The sequence below is a fragment of the Mandrillus leucophaeus genome, unplaced genomic scaffold (genome assembly GCF_000951045.1).
Source record: "Mandrillus leucophaeus isolate KB7577 unplaced genomic scaffold, Mleu.le_1.0 Scaffold2281, whole genome shotgun sequence".
NCBI lineage: Eukaryota > Metazoa > Chordata > Mammalia > Primates > Cercopithecidae > Mandrillus > Mandrillus leucophaeus.
The window spans coordinates 34,218-56,755 of NW_012102345.1; the positions used below are offsets into that span (position 1 = coordinate 34,218).

General features: G+C 36.9%; 1 pseudogene; it reads left to right on the plus strand.

Moving 5' to 3' along the window:
• LOC105540831 overlaps window positions 1-22,405 on the plus strand; it is a 37,650-nt pseudogene extending 15,245 nt beyond the window's left edge.
• Window positions 22,406-22,538: the final 133 nt, after the last annotated feature.

A 22,538-nucleotide genomic window follows, 5' to 3' on the forward strand; every position in this document is an offset into this window, starting at 1 on the left:
TACACACCCAGGTGTGCCTGATTTATATGCTCTATACTAGAAAGAGAATTACAAAGACACATAATTCATGTATTTATGCTCCTCAGGTATCCCATACCTCTACGCAAAATTAAGCTGTATTGTCCAATAACAAAGAATGATTGAGTATTCATATCAATTTGCACTCTTATGGTAATGATTTCTAAATACACTGAAGTGATAGAATTCTTCATTATTTTCCACCTGTAGGGCAGTTTTGAAAAATAAATTATACTAATTCTCATGAAGCATTCATCTTTGTTACTAACTCAGAAGAGTCATAGAAAATACAATTTGACTCTTCATGTGCCTCATAGGGCAGGGAAATATAAAATTAGTTAATCAGGCAGTAAAAATGAGTACTTTTTTTGGAAAAGTGTCTGTTCATATCCTTCACCCACTTTTTGATGGGGCTGTTTGTTTTTTTCTTGTAAATTTGTTTAAGTTCCTTGTAGATTCTGGATATTAGCCCTTTGTCAGACAGATAGATTGCAAAAATTGTCTCCCATTCTGTAGGTTGCCTGTTCACTCTGATGATTGTTTTTGCTGTGAAGAAGCTCTTTAATTTGATCCCATTTGTCTATTTTGGCTTTTGATGCCATGGGTTTGGGTGTTTTAGTCATGAAGTCTTTGCCGATGCCTATGTCTTGAATGGTATTGCCTAGATTATCTTCTAGGGTTTTTATGGTTTTAGGTCTTATGTTTAAGTCTTTAATCCATCTTGAGTTAATTTTTTTTATAAGGTGTAAGGAAGGGGTCCAGTTTCAGTTTTCTGCATGTGGCTAGCCAGTTTTCCCGACACCATTTATTAAAGAGGGAATCCTTTCCCCATTGCTTTTGTCAGGTTTGTCAAAGATCAGATGGTTGTGGATGTGGGGTGTTATTTTTGTGGCCTCTGTCCTTTTTCATGGGTCTATATATCCGTTTTGGTACCAATACCATGCTGTTTTGGTTACTGTAGCCTTGTAGTACAGTTTGAAGTCAGATAGCATGATGCCTCCAGCTTTGTTCTTTTTGCTAAGGATTGTCTTGGCTATATGAGCTCTTTTTTGGTTCCATAAGAAATTTGAATTAGTTTTTTCTAATTCTGTAAAGAAAGTCAATGGTAACTTGATGGGAATATCACTGAATCTACAAATTACTTTGGGCAGTATGGCCATTTTCAAAATATTGATTCTTCCTATCCATGAGCATAATGTTTTTCCATTTCTTTTTGTCCTCTCTTATTTCCTTGAGCAGTGGTTTATAGTTCTCCTTGAAGAGGTCCTTCACATCCCTTGTAAGTTGTATTCCTAGGTATTTTATTTTCTTTGGAGCAATCGTGAATGGGAGTTCACTCATGATTTGGCTGTTTGTCTATTACTGGTGTATAGGAATGCTTGTGATTTTTGAACACTGATTTTGTGTCCTGAGACTTTGCTGAAGTTGATTATCAGCTTAAGGAGTTTTGTGGCTGAGACGATGGGGTTTTCTAAATATACAATCATGTCATCTGTAAACAGAGACAATTTGACTTCCTCTCTTCCTATCTGAATACTCGTTATTATGCGGCCAACAAACATATGGAAAAAAACCCTCATCATCACTGGTCATTAGAGAAATGCAAATCAAAACCACAATGAGATACCATCTCACGCCAGTTAGAATGGCAATTATTAAAAAGTCAGGAAACAACAGATGCTAGAGAGTATGTGGAGAAATAGGAACACTTTTACACTGTTGGTGGGAGTGTAAATTAGTTCAACCATTATGGAAGACAGTGTGGCGATTCCTCAAGAATCTCGAACTAGAAATACCATTTGACCCAGCAATCCTATTACTGGATATATATCCAAAGGATTATAAATCATTCTACTATAAAGACACATGCACACGTATGTTTACTGCAGCACTCTTCACAATAACAAAGACTTGGAACCAACCCAAATGCCCAAAAATGATAGACTGGATAAAGAAAATGTGACACATATACACCATGGAATACTATGCAGCCATAAAAAAGAATGAGTTCATGTCCTTTGCAGGGAATGGATAAAGCTGGAAACCATCATTCTCAGCAAACTAACACAGGAACAGAAAACCAAACACTGCATGTTCTCACTCATAGTGGGAGTTGAACAATGAGAACATATGAGCACAGGGAGGGGAACATCACACACCAGGGCCTGTCGGGGGATGGGGGGCAAGCATTAGAAGAAATTACCTAATACCTAATGTAGATGACGAGTTGATGGTGGCAGCAAACCACCACAGCACATGTATACCTGTGTAACAAACTTGCACCTTCTGTACGTGTATCCCAGAACTCTTCCCCAATATCTAGTTCTCTGACCTTCAAAGTGTAAAACAACTGAAAGTTAAATTTAGATATTAAATTAGATGTTAATAACTTTCAAGCTTATTTCTGAATAATATGATTATACAAAAATAGAAATTCATTGTATAATATTTATATATAGCATCATTTTGGTGTGTAATTAAACTGAACTCATTTCAGTGAACATTTATCAGACATCTACATATGGGGACCCCTCACATAGAGTCTAGAGGGTCCTTTGGTCGAGGCCTCAAATTAACAGTCCTAGAGGCAAACTGACGAAACAGAAAGAAGAAAATCAACATGCAAAACATACAACACTACACTTGTGTACAGTTATCAGACTATGCCAACTGAAAAACACTGTGAGTTAAATATTTTAGAAATCCTGTAATTATCTTATGCAGCACACAATTACACTGGGGATTCTTGTGGGCTGTATGTGTTTTTATCACATCCATTTTTTGATGTTAACATTTAAAATATGCCACAATTTTGTAACCCTGGCATTTTTCAGTTTTTAATATACTGAGGGCCTGAAAAAATACAAAGAGCCCTGGTGTCTCTGAATGACTCTGCCAGTTGCAGGACACCATGTTAATCTCTGGGGACACCAAGACACAGTCCCTGCTCTCAAGGAGTTTATGGTTGGCATATAAAGAGAAACGAATATACAAATACCAATAATAGATAATAGAATATGATGAGGGCCACTCTAGAGATGCGAATAGCCATGAGACTTAAGGGCACCAAAGATCATCCACTTAAGAATAAGATATGTCTTCAGGAGAAAATGTCATTGACAATGGATCTTGAAAGACAAGGGGCCACTGACAGGCAGAGATGACTGAGAAAGACATGAGTGGAAAGGGACATACTTTTGAAATAGAACTGTTTTGTGGTTTGTGAAAAGCAGAGGAAGGAGTAAATGTAGAAAATCAGACTGGGACCTTGTTCAGAGTCTGAAACGGCAGAAAAAGAAGTCCCACGCCTACTATCATTGGCAAAAGGAAGTCAGCATGGGGTTTTCAGTAAGGAAATAACATCAACGTGTTGCATTTTAGAAAGAAAAAGGTAGAATAAATACACATGGTGGCCTAGTGGAAAAGGAAGACATTGTATGGGCAACCAGTAAAGAGGCTGTCACAGCAACCCTAGGCCTGAAGCTTCATCACTCTGCCTAACTGGAAGAATTTCCTTTTTGCTTAGTCCGGACGATCCTTTCCTTGTGTTCTCCCCTACACCTATGTTCTTAGCTATAATAACTGTAAGCTTCCATTCATTAGGTGACCTGAGGAAGTTCATTTTTGTCCAGTATTTGGAAATATTCCTTAGTATGACCAAGGGGAGTCCTCATACATAACCTTACTTGACAGTTAAAAAAAGACTCTTAAAGATGAGGTTCTCAATAAGCAAAGGAAAGAAGTAATTTCTAGTACTTGGAATAAGCAATATGGGGATTTATCTTCCCAAGAATTACTCAATCTCTCCCCACTACTGAACTTCAGAACAATGCCATTATTCAAGGTGAAAAGGCAAAAATCCAAGTTGCCACCTGACTTTTGATTTAACAAAGGTTATGTGCAAGGTGTTCTGAACTGCTGAATTACATAGTTTATCATATCATCTAATGTTTTGAAAAAGATGTTTTATTATTAATTAAACATATTTAAAGTTTCAAGAGAAAACATCCTAATATACCTACTAAACTGTATTTAAACATTCCTGTAAAGTATATTGTTGAAAACAAAAAACAAAAAACAAAACTCTATCACATCCCATTTGAGTTTCCTTCAATTATGTTTATAAGATACATTACTTGATTAATAAAACTGAAAACCATGCTTAACAAATCTGCATGTTGAAGGAAATGACCAAATGGCTATATTAAGATGTCTATGGAAAATATTCACATAAACTTACCCATAATTGAACTAGAAAACCACAAAAGGAAAAAGTCTAATTAATTGAATTACCCAACATAAAAGGGGATATTTTTTATCGCTTCAAAATATAAAGAATATTCAGACTTTTCAAGTCTGAATTTATAATTCGTTTATAAACTTAATTGAAAATTCAAAGTACTAATTTCATTGGAGATTCATTAAGCCAAATATATGTAAGAAATTAAAATTTATACTTAGATCGATTGTTCTCAAAATATAAAAGAGAAAACAAAACAGCTCACTTTGTAAATATATCAGAGAAGTGTTTTAAATAGTTGAATGGAGGACGAGATACTTTACAGTATTTTCTTTTCTCTGCCTTACCTGCCCTCTGCTGGTGAAAAGAGAAAATTGAAAAGTAAAGAAGCTTCAAACACCACCCCGGAAAAGCACACTTTTATACAAGGAATATTTAGTGTTATAAAATTTTTCATTAGACCAGATTAATTTGCCATCATATTATCCCACCACTCTTCTTGGAAGCAATATTCATACATAAATGTTGCCTGAGAGTTAGGATTGGAGTAAAAACAATTAGGAGACTTTGGAGATATTTCACTATTTTATATAGTTTAGGTAAATGACCATGTTAAAATAAGAGTATAAACATCTAACAAACCTCTAAAACATCTAAAAATACTATGAAAGATAGTTTATGTCATTTCTTTTTTTTTTTTTTTTTTTCTTTTTTGGGATGGAGTCGTGCTCTGCTGCCCAGGCTGAAGTGCAGTGGCGCCATCTCGGCTCACCGCAACCTCCGCCTCCCTCGTTCAAGCAATTCTCCTGTCTCAGTCTCCTGAGTAGCTGAGATTACGGGTGCCCACCACCATGACTGGCTAAGTCTTGTATTTTTAGTAGAGACGGGGTTTCACCATGTTGGCCAGGCTGGTCTCGAACTCCTGACCTCAGGTGATCCGCCCACCTCAGCCTCCCAAAATGCTGGGATTACAGGTGTGAGCCACTGCGCCCAGCCATTTTATGTCATTTCTATCTTTATATTCTTATTGACCAAATAAGCATGGACTAGATGTGAGTTCCATTAGCAGTAGTCATAACTGACTGACCATTTCCAAAAGGGTCTAATGTCTCACTGTGAGCCAAGATAGAAGTCAATAAGGATGGTCTACAGGGCTTTATCTTTAGTCCTCCCTGACCAACATTTTCACCAATGTTGAATATAAAATTAAGTAAATCCCAATCCATAAAGATTTCAACAGACTGGAAATAGAACAAATTGTACCAAAATAAAACAAGAATTACTACACAGGTTCAAAATTTGCAGAAGCATGAGGTTTGCAGTGGTATCATTTGTGAAAGAGACTCTGATATTTCAGTTAGTAGCAAACTCAAGAATAAAGTGGGATGCAAATATCAAAAATTTAATAATAATTTATATCTTAAGTGCTTGATATGTGCCGAACCTATGTTGAACAGTTCATATATGTTCTAAAACCTGAGCCTAAAACAAATTTAGATCAGTAATTGACTCATTTACTGCCCAGCTCTTGTTCTAGAAAAGGGATGAGCTAGAATTCTTTTACTGGGTGGGGGAGAAGGATTAGGAAATGACTGTCTCTGTGTATTTTTCAGATTTTCCCAATACAAAACTTACTTTGTTAAGTGCAGCACAAGTTTCAGTGTTTTTATATTGTGCTTATTATGAAAGGATAGACTCATCAATTACACAATATGGCAGCCCTACATTTTAGGTTAAGTGGAATTTTTAGACCCACCTATGGCCAATTTTTCCTTCTAAAGTTAATTTTTTTGAAATTTAATATACATACAGAAAAGTATAGAATTCATATATATATGAGCTATATAAGTATATATGAGTCATATATACCTATAGAGAGACAGATACATAGATATACATCTCAACAAACTTTTACAAAGTGAATACATCCAAGTAGCTACCACTAGATCAAGAAATAGAGTACATCAGCAAAACAGAAGCCTCCCTCCTGTCATCTTTCAATAATTATCTCCTCCCAAAAGAAACTATTCTGACTTCTACCACTATCAATTTTTTTTTGCATGTTTTTGAATTTCAGGTAAGTGAAATTACAGTATGTACTATCTAGTGTCTGGCTTCTGTCACTAAATTTGTGTTTGTGGGATTCATTCATGTTGTTCTATATAAAGGTAGTTATTTCCTTACTACATAGTGTTCCATTGTATGTGTACTCTTGATAAATATATCATTCTACTCTAATGAATATTTGGATTGTTTTTGCATTTTAAGGAATATGCAAGGAGGAAAAAATCTGTGTCATAGGATTTGTATATGTTCAATTTTAGTAAATATTTAGATCGTTTTCCAAAGTGTTAGTACCAATTCATAATTTATAATCTACCAAGAGCATATGGGAGTTCTAGTTGTTCCACCTCTAAGACAATACTACGTACTATCAGGGATTTTGTTTTAATGTTAGTCATTGTGGTAAATAGAAGTATTTTGTAGTTTAAAATTATATTTTCTGATCATTAATAATTTTGAGTACATTTTCATATGTTTATTGTCCAACTGAATGTATTCATTTGTGAAGTACCAGTTCAATTCATCTGCTCATTTTTCTGTTATCTCATATGCTACCTCTTGTTGATTTTTAGGAGTTCTTCATATATTCTGGATATAAGTTCTTCATCAGATACAGTATACTGCAAATATCTTCTTTCCCTCTGTAAGTTGACTTTTCACTTATATTAATAGTATCATTTGATGAAAAGTTCTTAATTTTAATGAAGTCTAATTTATTAATATTTTCCTTTATAATTAAGTGCTTTTGTAGCCTGTTAGAAATCTATAAGCATCTTAAAAGCAAAATCTGAACTTTATTCTCTAGTATCTTGGCCTCTCTAGTCGTGGCTACTAATCTTGAGCCATGATTAAGATTAAGAGGAAGAAAGTAGGAAATATTTGACATTGTCTTCGAATATTTGACAAGCTCATGGGGTGAAAACATTAGACTTGCTCTGCACAGTCTCATGAAAGGAGTAAGACCCTAGGCTGGAAAGTCAAAAGATGAAGATATACTCTCAACATAAAACAGTATGTCTGGCTGGCCGCAGTGGCTCACACCTATAATCTCAGCCCTTTGGGAGGCCAAGGCAGGCGGATCACGAGGTCAGGAGATGGAGACCATCCCGGCCAACATGGTGAAACCCTGTCTCTACAGAAAAAAAAAAATATATATATATATATATATATTAGCTGGGCATGGTGGCGCGTGCCTGTAATCCCAGCTATTCGGGAGGCTGAGGCAGGAGAATTGCTCGAACCAGAGAGTTGGAGGTTGCAGTGAGCCAAAATGGTGCCACTGCACTCCAGTCTGGCGACAAAGCGAGACTTCATCTCAAGAAAACAAACAAAAACAGTATGTCTGAATAGTCCAATGATGAAATGAAACTGTGTTCTTTCTGACATTGGAAGGGTTAAAGTACAGATTAATGAACAGTTTGTTGGAGATTGAAAGTTTAACAGATAACCTTTAAGCTAATTCATCTGGCTTTAAAGATGTGACTACAGCATGTGATGTGGGACAGTATAGTTGCCTTACATGCCATCAGCTTAAGGACTGCTTAAGGCCAGGAATTCAAGACCAGCCTGGGCAAGATGGGAAGACCCTGGCTTTACAAACAAACAAACAAACAAATTAATGAATTAATTAAAAACAAGTTAGGGTTGAAGTCTCATAATATCCTTATTTTTTCTTAATAGAATATTTGAACCTATATAAACCCTTATTTATAACTATCCATATTTTCAGTCTCTATGACTTCTACTTCTTAAATAATACAGTAATTCTCTTTACTTAAAATTTTTCTTTTGAAAAAATTTAAGGGAAGATCTCTATTTCTAATATTCCAGGATTTATCAAAAAAGATTCTATTTATCCTAAACATATCCTTCAAGATTTAACTCCAATCATTTTGCCTTTCTACCTTCATCTATTCAAAGAAAAATTATCTATTTGTTAGTTCCTGCAACAGCAAATCCTTCAATTCTGTTTACTCTAAAATTTCATTCCCTACATGTTCTCCTATAGCTTTATATATTTCTTCTTAAAATTTTTTTGTGGGTACATAGTAAGTGTATATACTTATAGAGTGCATTAGATATTTTGGTACAGGCATGGTATGTGTAATAATCATATTATGGAAAACAGGGTATCGATCCTCTCAAGCATTTATCCTTTGTGTTACAAACAATTCAATTATGCCCTTAGTCATTTTAAAATGTACAATTAAATTATTATTGACTATAGTCCCCCTGTTGTGCTATCAAATGCTAGGTCTTATTCATTCTTTCTAATTTTTTTTTTTTTTTTTTTTTTTTGCACCTATTAACCATTGCCACCTTCCCACTTCCCAACCTCTGGTAACAGCCATTCTATTCTCCATCTCCCTGAGTTCAGTTGTTTTGATTTTTAGATCCCACAAATAAGTGAGAATGTGATGTTTGTCTTTCTGTGCCTGACTTATTTCACTTAACATAATGACTTTTAGTTCCAACGACGTTGTCATAAATGACTGAAACTCATTTTTTATGGCTGAATAGTGCTCCATTGTGAATAAGTAACACAATTTCTTATCCATTCATCTGTTGATGGACACTTAGGTTGCTTCCAAATCTTGGCTATTGTGAACAGTGATGCAACAAGTATTGGAGTGCAGCTATCTCTTTGGTACACTAATTTCCTTTATTTTGGGTATATACCTACCAGTGGGATTGCTGGATCATGTTAGTTTTAAGTTTTTTGAGGAGCCTCCAAACCATTCTCCATAGTGGTTTTACTAATTTTCATTCCAACTGATAGCATACAAGAGTTCCCTTTTCTGCACATCCTTGCCAGCATTTGTTATTGCCTGTCTTTTGGATAAAAGCCATTTTAACTGGGGTGAGATGATATATCATTATAATTTTTATTTGCTTTTCACTGGTGATCAGTGATACTGAGCACTTTTTCATATGCCTGTTTGCCATTTGTATGTCTTCTTTTTAGAAATGTCTATTCAAATCTTTGCCCATTTTTAAATCAGATTAGATTTTTTCCTATAGAGTTAAGCTCCATACATATTCTGGTTATTAATTTTTTGTCAGATGAATAGTTTGTAAATATTTTCTCCCATTCTGTGGGTTGTATCATCTCTTCACTTTGTTGATTGCTTCCTTTGCTCTGCAGAAGCCTTGTAACTTGATGTGATCCCGTTTGTCCATTTTTGCTTTGGTTGCCTATGCCTGTGGGGTATTGCTCAAGAAATTTTTGACCAGACCAAAGTCCTGGAGATTTTCCCCAATGTTTTCTTGGAGTAGTTTCAGAGTTTGAGTTCTCAGATTTAAGTATTTAATCCATTTTGATTTGATTCTTGTGTATGGCAAGAAATAGGGGTCTAGTTTCATTCTTTTGCATATGCTTACACAGTTTTCCCAGTAACAATTATTGAAGAGACTGTTCTTTCCCCAGTGTACGTTCCTGGAACCTTTGTCAAAAATGAGTTCACTGTAGATGTGTGGATTTGTCTGTGGGTTATCTTTTCTGGGTTTTCTGTCCCATTGGTCTATATGTCTGTTTTTATGCCAGTATCACGCTGTTTTGGTTACTATAGTTCTGTAGTATAATTTAAAGTCAGGTAATGTGATTCCTCCAGTTTTGTTCTGTTTCCTCAGGATAGCCTTGGCTATTTTGGGTCTTTTGTAATTCCACATAAATTTTAGGATTCTTCCAATCCATAAACATGGAATATCTTTCCATTTTTTGGTGTCTTCTTTAATTTCATCAGTGTTTCATAGTTTTCACTGTAGAGATCTTTAACTTCTCTCGTTAATTCCTAAGTACATTTTTGTGGCCATTTTACATTGGATTACTTTTTTGAATTCTTTTTCAGATTGTTCACTGATGACATATAGAAATGCTATTGATTTTTGTATGCTGCAATTTTACTGAATTTGTTTATCAGTTCTAATAGTTTTTTGGTGGAATCTTTAGGTTTTTCCAAATATAAGATCATATCCTCTACAAACAAGGATAATTTGACTTCTGGCTTTCCTACTTGGATGCCCTTGCTTTCTTTCTTTTCCCTGATTACTCTAAGACTTCCAGTATTATTTTGAATAACAGTGGTGAAAGTGGGCATCCTTGTCATGTTCCAGATCTAACAGAAAAGGCTTTCAGTTTTTCCCCATTCAGTTTGACACTATCTGTGGCTTTTATTATGTTGAGGTATGTTCTTCATATACCAAGATTTTAGAGTTTTTGTAATAAAGGGATGTTGAATTTTATCAAATGATTTTTCAGCATAAATTGAAATGATCATATGCTTTTTGTCCTTCGTTCTGTTGATATGATGTATTACATTGATTGATTTGCATATATTGAACCATCTTTGCATCCCTGGGATAAACTCCACTTGGTCATGATGAGTGAGCTTTTAATGTATCATTGAATTTGGTTGCTGGTATTTTATTGAGGATATTTGCAGCAATATTTGTAAGAGATACTAGCCCGTAGTTTTCTTTTTTGATGTGTCTTTGTCTGGTTTTGGTATCAGTGTAATACTGACCTCACAGAATGAGTTTAGAAGTATTCCCTCTTTGTCCATTTTTTGGAGTATTTGTTCTATAGTGCAAATTAAGTCCAATGTTTCTTTGTTGATTTTCTGTGTGGGAGATCTGCCCAATGCTGAAAGTGGGTTGTTGAAGTCTCCAGCTATTATTGTATTGGGGTATATCTATCTCTCTATTTAGCTCTAATAATATTTGCTTTATATATCTGGGTGATTTTGTAGATTTCAGCAGCAATGCTATTAATATATATTGTAAATATATATGCACTTGTTGGGTGCATATATATTTACAATCATTATGTCCTCTGGCTGAATTAACCCCTTTATCATCATATAATGATCTTGTCTCCTCTTATAGTTTTTGTCTTGAAATCTATTTTTCTCTGATATAAGTGTGGCTACTCCTGCTCTATTTTGGTTTCCATTGGTATGGAATATCTTTTTCTATTCCTTTATTTTCAGTCTATGTGTACATTTATAGATGAAGTGTGTTTCTTGTAGACAACAGACCACTGGGTCTTGTTTTTTTCAGCCACTCTATGTCTATTGATTGAAGAGTTTAGTCTACTCACATTCAATGTTATTATTGATATGTAGGGACTTACCCTTGCAATTTCATTATTTGTTTTCTGGTTGTTTCACAGCCTTCTCTTCCTTCTTTACTTTCTGTTTTCCTTTCAGTGAAGGTGATTTTCTCTAGTGGTATGATTTAATTTCTTGCTTTTTATTTTTTGTGTATTGTTGTATGTTTTTCTATCTGAAGTTACCATAAGGCTTGCCAATACTATCTTATAGCCCATTGTCCATTATTTTAAATTGATGCAACTTAACACTGATTGCATAAACAAACACACAAAAAGAAAATTAAAACTTTATACTTTAAATCTGTCCCCCTGCCTTTTAACCTTTGTTTCTTTATGTCTTATTGCACTGTCTAGGCCTTGAAAAGTAGTTGTCATTATTAGTTTTCATTAGTTCATCATTTAGTCTTTCTACAGAAGTCAAGTTTACATACCACAATTATATGTCATACTATTCTGTGTGTTTCTGTGTGCTTGCTATTACCAGTGAGTTTTGTACCTTTAGGTGATTTCTTCTTGCTCATTAACATCCTTTTTTTTTATATAGACTGAAGAATCCCCTTTAGCATTTCTTGTAGGACAGGTCTTGTAGGACAGGTGTTGGTGATATCCCTCAGTTTGTGCTTGTCTGGGAAGGTCTTTATTTCTCCTTCATGCGTAAAGGATATTTTTGCTGGATATACTATTTAGGGTAAAAGTTTTATTCCTTCAGTACTTTAAATATGTTGTGCCATGATCTCCTGGCCTGTAAGATTTCCACTGAAAAGTCTGCTGCCAAACATATTGGAGCTCCACTATATGTAATTCACTTATTTTCTCTTGCTGCTTTTAGGATCCTTTTTTTAATCCTTGACCTTTGGGAGCTTGATTATTAAATGCCTTTAGCCAGTCTTCTTTGGGTTAAATCTGCTTGGTGTTCTATAACTTTATTGTAGTTGAATGCTGATATGTTTCTCTGGGTTTCAGAAATTCTCTGATACTATCTATTTGAATAAACTTTCTACTTCTATCTCTTTCTCTACCTCATCTTTAAGGTCATTAACTCTTAGATTTGCCCTTTTGAGGCTATTTTCTAGATCCTATAAGCATGCTTTGTTTTTTTATATTCTATTTTTCTTTTGTCGCCTGTGTATTTTCAAATAACCTGTCTTCAAGCTTACTCATTCTTTCTTCTGTTTGATCCTTTCTGCTATCAAGAGACTCTGATACATTCTTCAGCATATCGACTTTATTTTTCAACTCTAAATTTTCTTGATTCTTTTTAATTATTTCAATCTCTTTGCTAAATTTATCTGATACAATTCTGAATTCCTTCTCTGTGCTATCTTGAATTTCTTTGAGTTTCCTCTAAACAGCCCTTTTGAATTCTATCTGAAAGGTTACATGTCTGTTTCTAGGCACCAGGATTCGTCCCTAGTGCCTTATTTAGTTCATTTGGTGAGGTCATGTTTTCTAGGATGTTATTGATGCTTATAGATGCTTATATATGTTTCCTGGATGTTGTTTATAGATGTTTCCTGGATGTTGTTGATGCTTATAGATGTTTCCTGGATGTTGTTGATGCTTATAGATGTATAAATAAGGCACTAGGATTGGTCTCTAGTGCCTTATTTAGTTCATTTGGTGAGGTCATGTTTTCCTGGATGTTGTTGATGCTTATAGATGTTTGTCAGCATCTGGGTATTGAAGAGTTAGGTATATTTATTGCAGTCCTCATTGTCTGGACTTGTTTATGCCTGTCGTTCTTGTGAAGGCTTTCCAGGTATTTTGAGGGAATTGGGCCCAAAGCCCAATAATGCTGTGGTTTTTGCAGACTCATAGAGGTACCACCTTGGTGGTCTTGGATAAGATTTGGAAGAAGTGTCTGGATCACCAGGCAGAGACTCTTATTCTTTTCCCTTTCTCCCAAACAAAAGGAATATCTCTCTATGCTGAGCCACCTGGAACCGGGAAGGTAGTGATATAAGCATCCCTGTGGCCACCACCATTGGGACTGTGCAGGGTCAAACATGAAGCCAGCACAGCACTGGACCTTGCCTAAGGCCTTTCCCTTCAGAGTAGTGAGTTCTCCCAGGCTGTGGGCATGTCCAGAGATGCTGTCTGGGAGCTAGGGATTGGAGTCAAAACAATCTTGGCAATTTACCTGATGTTCTATTGTACTGTGGCTAAGCTGACACTCAAATCATAATACAAAGTTCTTCCCACCTTTCTCTCCTCTTTCTACAGACAGAAGAGCCTCTCCCTGTGGCCACCAGCACCAACGGTCCCCAGGGGGGTTCTGCCAGGCCACCGCCGATGTTTAAAGCCCAAGGGCTCTTCCACCCAGTTTGTGGTGAATGTTGCCTGGTCTGGGACTTCTCCTTCATGTCAGCAGGCTCCTCTTCTGACCCAGGGCAGGTCTATAAATGCTGTCCAAGAGCCTAGGCCTGGACTCAGGGACCTCTGCTTGTTGCTCTACCCCTACTGTGACTGACCTGTTGCCTAGGGTGCAAAGCAAAGTCCCCTTTACCTTCCCCCTCTGCTTTTCTCAAACAGAAAGAGTCTTTCACCATTCCCACCACAGCTAAGAATGTGTTGAGTCACCCCTGAAGCCAGCACATCTCACAACCCAAGGCCCATAGCATTCTCCCGGGTTATCACTGGTGGTTATTCAGAGCCCAAGGGCTCGTTAGTCATCAGGTGATGAATCCTACCAGGACTGGTCCTTCCCTTCAAGGCAGCAATTCCCTTGAAATATCAAGAAATATCATCCAGGAGTTAGGGCCTGGAATGGGGGCCTCACAACTCTCCCTGGTGCCCTATCCTACTGTGGTGGAGCTGGTATCCAAGATGCAAAACAAAGTCCTTTTTACTCTTTGCTCTCCTCTCCTCTAAGCAGAAGGAAGGAGTCACTTTTGTTGCTGTGAGCTATGCGGCCTGGGGTTGGGGAAGGGATGGCTCAAGCACTCCCTTAACTGCAGCAGCTGGTGTCTTCCTAGGTCAGGTGCCACCCTAGTTCACTGGCTCTAAGCCCAGCCTAGCACTAGGGGTTGCCTAGGAATTGTAGTCCTGTACCCTAGACAGCCTTTCTAGTATACCTAGACCCCAGAACACTTAAGCCTACAGTGGCGAGGCTTGCTGAGAAACTCACATTCCAACCGCCAGGATGGTGATTCATCTCTGGCTAGGGCTGGTCTAAATGCTCCCTCCCTGTGCAGGCACTGGCTGAGCCCAGCATGGCTTTATTCTCTGCTGTGACAGGGCAGCACTGAGTTCAATGTAAAGTTTCCCATTTGCTGTGCTCTTCCTTCCCCAAAGTGCACAAATTCTCTCCCTGCACCACACTGGCTGCTGCTGGGGAATGAGGGAGGGGTGGCATCGGCGATTCAAGACTGCCTTCCTCAATGTCTCTTTCCACAATACGAAGTTAAAATTAGGTACTGTGATTGCTCACCTGATTTTCGGTTCTTGTGATGGTGCTTTTCTGTGTGAAGATAGCTGTTAAAATTTGGTATTCCAGTGAGGGGGACGAATGGCATAGGCTTCTATTCTACCATCTTGCTCTGCCCTCATATAGTTTTTGAAGTTCAGGATTGTCAATTGAACAGTAGAGATAAACAGACCTAGTTTAAATCCCATCTCCACCACTTACTAAAATATGGTATTTAAACCTTCTAGGGCAAAGTGTTCTCATCTATAAATTGGAGATAATAATATTATCTACTCTATTAGCTGTAGTGAGGATTAAATGAGATATTAGCCATATAATATTTAACATAGTGCATGGCTGATAGTATACACTTTCTTTTTAAAGAAAACATATAAGCCAGGCACAGTGGCTCACATCTGTAATTCCTGTGCTGTGAAAAGCCGAGGCAGAAGGATCGCCTGAGCCTAGGAGTTTAAGGTTACAATGAGCTACAAGAGTGCCACTGCACTATTATAGTTTGGCCAACAGAGAAAGATCCTGTCTCCAAAAGGAAAAGTAAAAGAAAATATACATACAATGGAATATTATTCAGTCATAAAAAGGAATAAGGTTCTGATACATGCTATAATATGGATGAACCTTGAAAACATTATGCTAAGTGACAAGAAAACATTATGCTTGAAAACATTGCTAAGTGATCAGACAAGAAAGGACAAATATTATATGATTCCACCTATAGGAGTACCTACAATAGGTAAATTCACAGAGACAGAGAGTAGAGGTTACCAGGGCATAAGGGGTAAAGGGGAATGGGGAGTTTCTGTCCAATGGATACAAAGTTTCTGTTTGGCATGATGAAAAAGTTCTGGAAATGGATGACAGTGATGGCCATACAGTATTGTGAATATACTTAATGCCACTAGAATTGTTATAATGGTAAATGTTATGTTATGTATATTTCACCACAATAAAGATAAAATTAAAAATGTTTTAAATGTGAACCATCATTTTTAACTTCCAAAAATCTGTAGGGAAGGTCTAAGACCTCATAAGATCATGTCCCCACAATTATAATTTGAATTATTTCTAGCCATACACCTTATTTTATACTTAGCCATACCAAAGTTCAACTCTCTTCCTTCTGTTCTCTCTCCTGGCATCTCAGACTTTTAAAACCTCTTTGTTAATTTCTTTTCACATATAAAAATCACTTGTTTAATACAACTGTGAATGCAAAGATTTAATATAAGTGCTTGATCTGTAAAAAATTTAGATTAATGTCAGTACCTCATACTGCGGAAGCCGACTACCGGTTTTCTTTTTTAAAAAGCAACTGTTCCAACTCTTCATTCCTGGTTTCTTAGTCAATTTCTAGATAAAATAAAGCATTTCCTCTAATCTTGTAGTGTATCTTTTTAAGAAACAGTTTGCGGGGGATGTGTGGGTGTTGGGATGTGTGTGGGGATGATAGGGCACAGCAGGGAAAAGGGAGACTTTGTCAAAGGTATTTTTTCTAATGTTAATAAGTTACATCTAATTCTTCCTCTTTTTTTTTTTCAAATAGCTATTTATCATTTTATTAAACCAAACCTGATTGGTTGGCATGATTTCCCATTACGTAAATCATACTGTTCACCTCCAAATAGACTGTGTTTGTTTAAATGTTCAACAATTATACCATTCATTACAAATTCTATCCGCTTCCCTGACCTTGAAGTAAAAATGGACAATCTGTAATCAACAAGGACCTCCACTGGAATGCCTTGTGTGGATTGATTACACAGAAGTTATTTGTAATGATAAGACGTACATTTCAGTCAGCCAATGGTAGAATATTAATGTGTGCTTGGAAAAATAAAGTTCTTTGTGAATATCATCTAGTATTCTGTTATCAAAAAGTATTCAAATTTTCTAATTTTGCAATTTTTACTATCAGAAAAAATTGTGAAGTATTAAACTTAATTCTATCCAAAGGAATGCAGTCTAAAATTTTTACTAGAAATCCTTGGGCCAGCAGTTCACAAGACTGATTACAAATATTCATCTATGTTCAACTTTAGAATACTGTCCATGAAAAGAACAGAGTGTAAGAACAACTGAACCCGATCACAAGATGCATTCATCATAGAGATTTACTGTATTGTACTATCCATTTACATGAGCAATTGAGGCACTTTATAGTAAGGAAAGAAATAACTGAGTAAACTCTCTTGGTCTTATAAAAAAAGAGGACAGTGTACTGCAGTAGTTAAAAAATTGGATCATGGGTCTGGTTTAAGTCAGGTTTCCTAGGAAAGCATGAGATGAGTTTTCTTGTCCAAGTGATTTATTGGGCTGTACTCTCTAAAGAAGAAAAGTGAAGGAAGTAGGATAGGTCAGGAGAGGCAAGAATGTGGCTCAGTTAGAGACTAGTTTCAGTTTGATCCCACAGGAATGCTCTGGAGCACAAACTGCACCACAGAATTAGCCCTACCTTGAAGCAAGTGGTTAGTCCTTTATAACTCCCTATCATTGAGTCATTGGTCAGGATCTGCCGGTAGGAATTGGAAGAAACATAGTCTCTCAGAAGAGAGTAACTCTCTGAATTATCAGCCCACAGTCATATGAGCTGGAGGATGAAATGGACAGCAGGGTAAAGTAGATATAGCTGCACATCATCTTCTACAGGGCTTAATTGTTCTGGCTTTTAATCACCACATAGCTATTACCTATGTGACACTTGGTGAGTATTTAAGTTCTCTGGTCTTGGGTTCCTTATCTATAAAATTGAGGAGAATAACCCTTGTTTCTCAAGGTTATTTCAAGGATAAAAAGAAAATAATGCATAGGGCTGGTGCTGGTAAATGTGCTCAGTAAATAGATGCTTTACAAAATGCTAAATGGCTAGAAGGCAAGAAAGATTTAATGAATGATATGGTTTTTTTTTTTTCAATAAGACACTGTCCTTGGCAAAACTCCACAAGTAAGGAAATATTTTTGGGTTCCCTTCCAGTAGAGCATGACACAATAAAGACATTCTTGCCTATTTTTATAGATGTCTGTGCAAGTGCCTAGTCTCCAGCAACTCAGTGGTGGTACTTAGTGAAAAAGCCCAAGTGGTGGGGTTAGTATGTGATTCTCATGACAGCAGCAGCCTCGCCAAGAAGATATGGAAGAATTTGCAGAAGTCATACCATTTAGCATAAGGGAACTAGAATGGAAAGAAAGAGAAAAATGGTTGAACCCTTGCAGTAGCTGACCAAACTTGTTTGTGAGGATATGAGACACTTTTTGGTGGTGGTTGGGCAGGCAGTAGTGGGTTAATACACAAGACTCAGATCCTGTAATAGTAAAGAGGGTTGGTGGTGAGCTACAGAATAATAGCAATAGGTGCCTAAGGACTACTGCTTTGTCATTTTTATTCATGTGATATATATTAGACTAGGTTAAAGATACAAGTACAGGTTCAGAGGTGACATCTGTGATTGGCATTAACTTGGGCCAGCTTGCCTAGAGCACTATTCTAGGGTATTAAAATATATCAAGGAATAAAACACAAATGCCTGCTACATGAGTTTATACTTAGCAGAAAATAAACATAATATATAAGCAAATAATACACTGTAATATGTTAGAAGGTGGTAATCACTATGAATTTTGGAAGTATATACAGTAGGGTAGGACATGCTGGAGAGTGAAGGTGGTAACCACTATGAATTTTGAAAGTATATGGAGTAGGGTAAGACATGCCAGAGGATGAAGGAGTAGTTTGCTGTATTAAATAGGATGGGCATGAGAGGCCTTACTGAGAAGGTAAGAGTTAAACAGACACATGGAGAAGGTAAATGAATTAGTCTAGTGAAGATCCCCAGGAGAGCATTTCAGACAGAAGGAATAGCTACAGCAAAGGACTTAAAATAGGAGAGAATCTAGCATGTTTAAAGAAAAGAGAAAGAGGAGTGAGCAAAGTGGATAGTGGTATGAAATGAGGTCACAAGGGTAACAAGACGAAGAGGAATGAATGAAATAGGGGGATTAAAAGTAGAGGGATGCTTTGCATGGTTGTTGCTGACCCTCCTTTTGTGGCCTGGCTCCTGCTCTCCATACCTGCCAGATTGGAATAAGCTACCACTGTTTACTTCTTGAATGTCATCTATTGCCTGCAATTACCTCTTGTTGTGCCTTTCCTAGAACAAACTTAGCACTCTCTCCCCCATCTCCTAGTGCTAAATCCTACTTAACTTTGGGGTATTCTTAGGATTTTCCTACAACTAGGATATTTTTCTTCTTAGCCTTTTCACCTCACCCTTTTCTACCTCACCTTCACCACCATGACCACCACCACCCTTGCACCCTCCCCTGATCCAAGAGCCTTTTATTTTTTTAAGAGACAGGATCTAGCTCTGTCACTTAGGCTGGAGTGCAGTGGCACAATCATAGCTTACTGTAACCTCAAACTCCAGAGCTGAAGTGATCCTTCTGCCTCAGCCTCCCAGTGAGCTGAGATTACAGATATGAGCCACTACATCCAGCCCCAAGAGTCGTCTTCTGTTGTATGCATTCCCATGCTACTGAGTGGATCCTGCCATCAGACTCTTAAGGCCATTCCCATTAAAATATAATTAAGTTTAATAAGGCTTTTATGTTTCTTACAGGTATCTTCAACCAGCACATAACAACTCACCTTTGTTATCTAAAAAAGTAGAGAATTTTATGGAATGACTATAATCTGAAAGACGATGTTTAAAGCATAGTAAAGACATTTACAACACAATATTCCTTCTTTGTCTTTCTCAAAGCCTAGTTTGGTGTCAAGAAATATTTGTTGAACAATTGTGGAACAAAACAGACCTGGTTGCAAATCCAAGCTCAAATTTAGTGATTCTAGGCAAGGTAATTAAATTTCCTGACCCCATTAGGCTGCAAAATCAGCCTAACATGTAATTCTCAACGTGATTTTCAGACTTAAATAAAATAGCATGAAAAGGCCCCACATTTTATAGGTGCTTAATGGTCATTCCATTTGCATCTTAAATATACCTTCCTCTTTGTGTTGCTGCTTTCAGTTTACCTTGCTCACAATACTCAGCAAGAACCTATGAAGCTTCAGAAAATCTATTCTTTAGTTCATTACAGTTTAATAAATCACATAAGTCTGTTCAACCTGGCTACAAGAACATAAGAAAAGTGTTGGCCATAAAGTCAAGTCAGAGCAAGGAGACAGCTGCTCCTCTTTCCCAAAAGATAATAAATACCATTCAATTAGCCCTTTTTGAAGATGTTTGTTATCCATATAACGAATTATGAGAGACATGTTTCTAAAATTTTTCTCAGATGTCAAAAACATCATATCTATATTACCATTTTATTTTAATGTGACAATTCCAAACATGGTTTTAAGCCAAACACATGCAGCTTATAATGAACTTAAATTACTGTGTGCATAGAAATAAACATAAACTTTTCTAAACGAAAATGATATGTGCCAGTGGTCATTTTCTTCAGTTTCGTAAAAACTGTTTTAAGAGCATTCTATGGCAGCAATAACTGCATAAATCCATTTTCTAGAGTTAAGTTGACATTTTCTACAACCTTGAAACACTGAAAAATGAAAGCTATTTTGACATGGTAGCAAACAATCAAGTCTACTAAAGATAAATAATCATCTCATTTTGTTTATTTACAAAACATTGTAGAAATGTTAAAATTGGGGCCTTACTTCCTGGTAGACCCTCGCCATCTTAGAATTCCTGGGTCTGTAGAGGCAAGTGACCTCAGGCCAAACCCTGTAGGTCAGACTCCATCATGGGTCCCAGATTGGGAGGAAGTGGCTTCTCCACTCTTGACTATTAGGAAGGCTGCAGGCAGAACTCCTAGGTCTATGAGTGACCAGCTAGTGGCACAAGGCTGGAATTGCATGCCCTTTCCCCTTACTCCTGTTCACCAGACTCTCTAATTTATAGGTTTTTATTACCTACTTCCCCTTACTGTTGCCCCTGGATCCTTGGGTTCAGAATATCTCTACTGCTTTGTGCTTAGAGCAGTAAAATGTAGTGCAATGAAAAACAATGTGGAACCTTTGAATTAGAATATCTGGCCTTTCAATTCCATTGAAGGGTCCTTGATTTAGGGCAAGTTGTTTTAATCTATCCAAATTTCAATGCCTTCACCTGTTGATATGGTTTGGCTCTGTGTCCCCACCCACATATCATCTTGTAGCTCCCATAATTCCCACATATTGTGGAAGGGACCCTGTGGGAGATAACTGAATCATGGGGGTGGGTTTTTCCCATGCTGTTCTCATGACAGTGAATAAGTTTCACAAGATCTGATGGTTTAAAAATGGGAATTTCCCCTGCACAAGCTCTCTCTTTGCCTGCTGCCGTCCATGTAAGAGGTGACTTGCTCCTCCTTGCCTTCTGCCATGACTGTGAGGCCTCCCCAGCCATGTGGAACTGTAAGTCCATTAAACCTCTTTCTCTGCCCGGTCTCAGGTATGTATTTATCAGCTGCATGAAAATGAACTAACACATCTGTAAAATGGAGATTATAGCCCCACCTGTCACTGAGTTGTTTGTGATAAATTGACATAGTTCACATCTCTCCCAAAATGGAATATGCCCTTTAAGTTTGGAAAGGCATCCTATTAATTACTGACAGAATATCAGGAATATCATCAAATCTTGATGAATAAAATAAAGTAGATATAACACATCTCTAGAAAGATTACTTATACTATTTATACCCTGGCATTTGAAGTACTTTTTATTTAGAACAGTAGTAAAAATGGATAAGGAAAGTGAATGATGATGGAAAACCAGACCAAGAAAATTCCTTGAACTTTTTTGAATACCTTAATCAAATTGAATTGTTAGAAATACAAGAATACCTTATTCCCACTGGTACTCAAAGTCTCTGAATAAGCAATTCTGATAAAGATGAGGAGCAAGATGAAAAAAATGAAGAGTGATATGAATTGCAAGAAAAAAATGTGTGAAAAGATCTAAGTAAATTGCTTATTTGGGCTACTGAAATAAATCCACTTTTTAACAGGAGCGCACCATAATCCACCAGATGTTCATAGAAAAAACTGAAAATCATGAACTGAAGGCATGTTTCTAGCCTTACTATAGTGCGAAGACTACTTTCTGAAAAAGCCAATCATGTGAACAACACTAGGGACAAAGATGAATATACCCTTCTTCATCGAGCAGTCTACAATGGACACTTAGATATCATCCATGAGGTGACTGCACAAGGGGCAGATGTTCATCCAGTGACTGTGGATAGCTGGATACCCCCGTACAACGCTTGTAAGTGTAATAACACTAGAGTGGCTTCTTTCTTCCTTCCACATGATGCAGCTATGAATGCCCAAACAAAAGGCCTCTGAACTCCGTTGCATCTTGCTTCTGGGAACAAAGATAGCAAAGATACCCTAGAACTCCTCCTGATGAACCCTTACATCAAACCAGGTCTGAAAAACAACTTGGAAGAAACAACATTTGATATCACCAAGAGGATAAGTATCTATTACTACCTCTTTAAAACTGTGGAAGGCTGTACAAATTTTTCACCTCAATCTTAACAAGTACATAACCCTCTTACTTGAGGGTAGAGGGTGAGAGGAGGGTGAGGGTTGAAAACTACCTATCAGGTATGACTACACTCAATACCTAGGTGACAAAATTATCTGCATATCAAACCCCAGTAACATGCAA